General features: G+C 41.4%; 2 non-coding genes across 2 annotated transcripts; one reads left to right on the top strand and one right to left on the bottom strand.

The window, feature by feature from the left end:
• On the top strand, positions 1-73 carry TRNAG-CCC. The gene has a single exon. It is a non-coding gene; the product is annotated as a tRNA-Gly (tRNA).
• Positions 74-5,179: 5,106 nt separating this feature from the next.
• Positions 5,180-5,252, bottom strand: TRNAG-CCC. Its single transcript has one exon. It is a non-coding gene; the product is annotated as a tRNA-Gly (tRNA).
• Positions 5,253-5,770: the final 518 nt, after the last annotated feature.

Here is a 5,770-nt window from a genome sequence, read left to right as displayed (position 1 = left end):
TCCCTGGTGGTCCAGTGGCTAAGACTCTGCACTCCCAATGCAGGGGGCCTGGGTTTGATCCCTGGTCAGGGAACTAGATCCCATATGCCATGACTAGAGATCCCACACCCTACAAACAAGATCAGAGATCTCACATGACACAACTTGCGCCAGGTAAATATTAAAAAAAAAAGAGAGTATAACAAATGATCTCTAATCTTCCCTTTCTTATCTTTTGATTGTACTTAGAAACCTGCTTTTCCATCACCCTCAACTTATACTTTCCCTTCTCCTACTTTCTGCAAGCTCTTACACATCCTTCAAGATTCAACTTTAACGTCACTTTATTTGGTGAAATTTCCCTCTTCTCTATTCCAAACTTCCACACCCTTTGGAGCTAATCTCCATAATGGCACTTCCAAGGTTTTTTACTATCAGTTACCCGTTTAACTTTGATTTGGGGTGGGTAGGTGCAGAAAGTGGATTGATTACAATCTTCATGGCACACTGTCTCCTCTGGCTCCTTTGGTTTCAAGTTTCCTCTACTGTTTTGCTTCTTTACTCCGTTTGTATTATAAAAAAGAACTCTGTGTTGTTGGACATATTTTTCAGTTCAGTTCAGTTGCTCAGTCATGTCTGACTCTTTCTGACCCCATGAACTGCAGCACGCCAGGCCTCCCTGTCCATCAACCAACTCCCGGAGTTTACCCAAACTCATGTCCATTAAGTCGGTGATGGCATCCAACCATCTCATCCTCTGTCGTTGCCTTCTCCTCCTGCCCTCAATCTTTCCCAGCATCAGGGTCTTTTCAAATGAGTCAGCTCTTCACATCAGGTGGCCAAAGTATTGGAGTTTCAGCTTCAACATCAGTCCTTCCAATGACCACCCAGGACTGATTTCCTTTAGGATGGACTGGTTGGATCTCCTTGCAGTCCAAGGGACTCTCAAGAGTCTTCTCCACCACCACAGTTCAAAAGCATCAATGCTTCGGTGCTCAGCTTTCCTTATAGACATATTTTTAGTTTACATAAATGCTATTGTGCTATCAACTCTTATGGTTTTCACTTTTCCCAATCAGAATAAATTTTGAAGGTCTAGTCATTTTTCTTTGTGAACCCTTATCCCTTCTACTTTTATTTTTCTTTTGCCCTGTTTTCTTTTACCCACCTTTAATTTTACCTTATGTGTGAATGTGTATGTGGATGTATATGTTTATAAGCCATATTATATTCTTTTTGTACATGCACATACAAATACATGCTCATATATACAGCTCTTACAGGGGCAGGATGAGGGACTCAGGGTCCCAAGAATTCCTGTGATGTGGGCTTAAAGTCAAATATTTCTTCTATCATTTTGTAGATATATATTTGATTTTTATCTTATTTAGGAGAAGCTGGGAAATGTGCATTATGTCTTTTTTTGATACTTTTATCTTTTTTAGATGAAAATCTCATCATATTATTGAAAGAAAGAGTTGAGTGTTTTTATGTATCACCTCTCCTTCTGATGGCAAAAACTTATAACCATGTTATCGGCCTCATTCTTAATCTCAAATCCTTACTGTCTAATTCTGGAAGTATCTTGCTCCAGCTCTCAAAGTCCCCAGGGATTGTCCTTAGGTGTAAGTGTAACTCTTCTACCTTTATTCATATTGTTCTATTCTTCTTCAGAAGGCAGCCAAGACTCCCTCAGCCACAGAGCAGGTCTTCTGTCTTACTCCTAAGAGCAGACCCAGAGCATCCTGTTAGCTGCCTGTAACTCCCTGTTGGGGCAGAGAGGTTGTGGCAACAAGAGGGAGAGGGAGTGACCAGCCCTGTATTGCTGTGTCCCAGTTTTGATTGCCAAGGCATGGAATGGGAGACAGAAAAATGGAGACGAGAATAAAGATGGAGAGAGAGAGAGAGAGAGATGCCATTCACTTTAGCAGAAAAGTCCTAATTCCCTTATGATACAGATAGTCCTGCTTCCATGGCTCCCTTAAGACAGAGATACTGAAGTCATTAAAGATACAAAAGTAAAACATTTGAGAGTTAGGTGGAGAGTTCAATCCTATCCTTTTGGTGATGATCAAAGAGGTCCAGAGAGGCTGTGGCTTAAGACATCACACCCCTAGCTCCTAGGTAGTGGCCAGGTGGTTAGCATCCGCCTGATTACTCAGGCTACCAAGGCAACTGGGCACTTTATTTAGATGGTCTGCATTCGTGATATCATGACTGTGCATGAATTTAAGGTAAGGTGATCGTTGTGGGATAGGCAAAGGGCAATTATGACATGGACTCTGTCCCAGAAGAACTTGGAGAATTTAGATGCAAATGATAATATTCTAAAGCAGCCTCTGATAAGCCCAAAGAGAGATTAAAAATACCAACCCAGAGAAACTTAAAGGAAAGTATGAGTAAAGTGGTAAGGAAAGGCTGAGTCTTGAGCTGCCCCTGGATGGAAAGTGTGGGTGGGTATGGGAGATACATTCCCATGATCGCTGACACTCTACACCACTCCTTAATATGCACGTTCCATTCCTGACACGGGCCTGATGGGGGTTAGAGCAGCATTTTGGAAAGGCGTGGCCAGCAGGTGAGCGCGAAGCCTTGAGACACTGACCCAGGTATGTGTGGAGGTGGTGGAACCATTATCATCTGAAACAACCTTCACCCTCATAGCCCACGTCAAGCTCCGCCAGAATGTCTTTGTACAAAGTGCTTCTTTGAAAGACTCATCAAACAATTTGGTCCCCAATCCTAGCATACTTAGGATTCCTACTTCCTGAAGGAAATCTGAATCTTCTGCTTGGCAGAAGCTATAGCACCATCTGGTGGAAATAAATGCTTTAGATCACAAGCCTCTCTGGTCACAGAAGCTGTCTTTGCACAGATCAATCTTGAAATGCTATCTTGGCTCTAAATCATGCTGGGAACACACCATTTTCAAGTAACAGAAGGTTTTTTGTATATTTTAGATCTTGGTCTCATATATTCTAACGGTTAAATTAGCAGCTTTCAATCGGTGGCAGCTTTCTCATTTTCAGAATAATCCCATATACCTAGGGTCCACTATTCTCTTATCTCAGAATTGTTTCCTTTAGGCTCTGCATCCTCAGATTTGGGTTTTAAACATGTCCCAAGGGATCCTTTTCATTGTGTTCATGGGAAAGATTGAGGGTAAGAGCAGAAGGAAGCGACAGAGGATGAGACGGTCGGATGGCATCACCAACTCAATAGACGTAAGTTTGAGTAAACTCCAGGAGACGGTGAAGGACATGGAAGCCTGGAATGTTGCAGCTCATGGAGTCGCAGAGTCGGACATGACTCAGCCACCGAACAATGAACAACAAGGAATCCTGTCCTCTCTGAATTTAGCAAAGCAACTCTAAATCCCCAAAGAAAATAAAAGGAAGAAACACTGACTGAATGGCTCTTTTCAATCTTCTCCAGAGGAGTTGGAAAAAGGAGGTCCCTTATATTAAAGGAGCTAAAACGCTGTGATGGTGAGCTCAGGGAAGAATTAATAGTTGCCAGGAGCTTACAGAATCATTTTCTAGAAATTGTATTGGTTCCACTAAAAAAAAAAATCCCTTGGACTATGTTTTAATTCAAATAATGAATGCACTGCATCATTGAGTAACTACTGAGACTTTTGAATGTGAGCAGTCTTCTTCTCAATCTCTCTTTACTCTGGTTTGGTCTACATCAAATATGGAATTGATTCTCCCTGTGAAGGTTTGGGACTTCAACAGGCTGCCCTCTAAACAGTTTCAGGCTGCTTTAGAGTTTTAGGTTAGTTAGTGTGAATTTTGTGTAAAAATCTGTCTGAACTTTCTCAAAATATGATTTTTAAAAAGTCATGTTTTACACATTGACATGTTTTGAAATGTAAAGATATAAAACTTTTCCTTTGATATACTTTGTGTGCTAAGTCGCTTTAGTCATGTCTGACTTTGTGCGACCCTATGGACTGTAGCCCGCCAGGCTCCTCTGTCCATGGAATTCTCCAGGCAAGAATACTGGAGTGGGTTGCCATGCCCTTCTCCAGGGGATCTTCTTGACCCAGAGATCGAACTTGCGTCTTTTATGTCTTTATGTCATTGGCAGGCAGGTTCTTCACCACTAGTGCCGCCTGGAAGCCCCTCCTTTTATATAAGTCCTGGTTAAATGCCCAGGAGTGGGATTGCTAGATTATAGGGTAGCTCTATTTTTAGTTTTTTAAGGAAACTCTATATTCCTATAATCCACAGTGGTTACACCAGTTTACATTTTCACCAACAGTGGTGAAAGTGGAGGAGGTTTCCCTTTTCTCCATGCCCTCTCCAGCATCTATTATTTGTAGACTTTTAGATGATAGCAAGTCTGATTGGTGAGGTGATACATCATTGTAATTTTGATTTAATAATTAGTTGAGCATCTTTTCATGTGCTCTTTGGCCATCTGTATATCTTCTTTGAAGAAGTGCCTATTTAGGTCTTCTACCCGCTTTTTGATGGATTGTTTTTTCTTGATATTGAGCTGCTGGAGCTATTTATAGATTTTGGATGTTAACCACTTGGTTTAATTTTTTGCAAATAATTTCTCCCATTCTGTAGGTTGTCTTTTAATTTTGTTGATGGTTTCCTGTGCTGTGCAAAAGCTTATAAGTTGATTTGGTCCCATTTGTTTATTTTACTTTTAATTCTTTTGCCTTGGGAGACTGATCTGAGGAAATATTGCTACAATTTATAGATGTTTTGTTAATTTAGCTTTTCAGTAGGTAAAAGTGGCTCAAATGGCAAACAGCTTTCAAAAAGTTTTTCTTGACATTCTGCTTCCTTTACTCGTTCTAAGAGGTAGATTTATTGTGACGCTGGTGAAACTTAAGATTCAGCGTCCCTAGCAAGGGCCCCTTTCAAGGACAGAAGTAATTTTATAGTCATAAATGTATGTTCTTTTTCTTAAAGAAGTTGAAGTTTTATAAACTTCAGCCTAGTTATGCTGCTGCTTGTCACCATCATTCCAGTTTCCGGCCTCTCTCTTTGGTTTCTTATGTATCCCTCCAGATTTATTTTATGTACATATAAGCATATATGTCTATAGATTATCCACACCTCCTATTATACTTGTTTTTCTTACTATAGCTTGGAGACTTTTCTATATAAGACACAGAAGAGCATCCACATTGTTTTATTCTTGGCCTTGCCAGGTCTTACCTGTGGCATGTGGAATCCAGTTCCCTGACCAGGGATTGAACCTGGGGCCCCTGCATTGGGAGTGCAGAGTCTTAGCCACTGGACCACCAAGCAAGTTCCTCCACATTGTTTTTTGTTTGCTGCTAACTGCATGACCTTCCATTGTATGGGGGGTGGTGGTTACTGCTCTTTATGCAATCGGCCCCCACTTGTGAAACTTAGTGGATATTTGTTTTGCTTGGTTTTATTTTTGCCATTTTCTTGTCTTCTGGCAAGTTTCAGAGACTTTAGAGACTTCAGTTCAATTCAGTCGCTCAGTCGTGTCTGACTCTTTGTGACCCCATGGACTGAAGTACACCAGGCTGCCCTGTCCATCACCAACTCCCAGAGCTTGCTCAAACTCATGTCCATCGAGTCAGTGATGCCAAACGACCATCTCATCATCTGTTGACCTTCTTTCCCAGCATCAGGCTCTTTTCCAGTGAGTCAGTTCTTCGCATCAGGTGGCCAAAGTATTGGAGTTTCAGCTTCAGCATCAGTCCTTCCAATGAATATTCAGGACTGATTTCTTTTAGGATGGACTGGTTGGATCTCCTTGCAGTCCAAAGGACTCTCAAGAGCCTTGTCCAACA

The sequence above is a fragment of the Cervus elaphus genome, chromosome 18 (genome assembly GCF_910594005.1).
Source record: "Cervus elaphus chromosome 18, mCerEla1.1, whole genome shotgun sequence".
Taxonomy (NCBI): Eukaryota; Metazoa; Chordata; class Mammalia; order Artiodactyla; family Cervidae; genus Cervus; species Cervus elaphus.
This window is presented reverse-complemented; position numbering and strand designations above follow the sequence as displayed.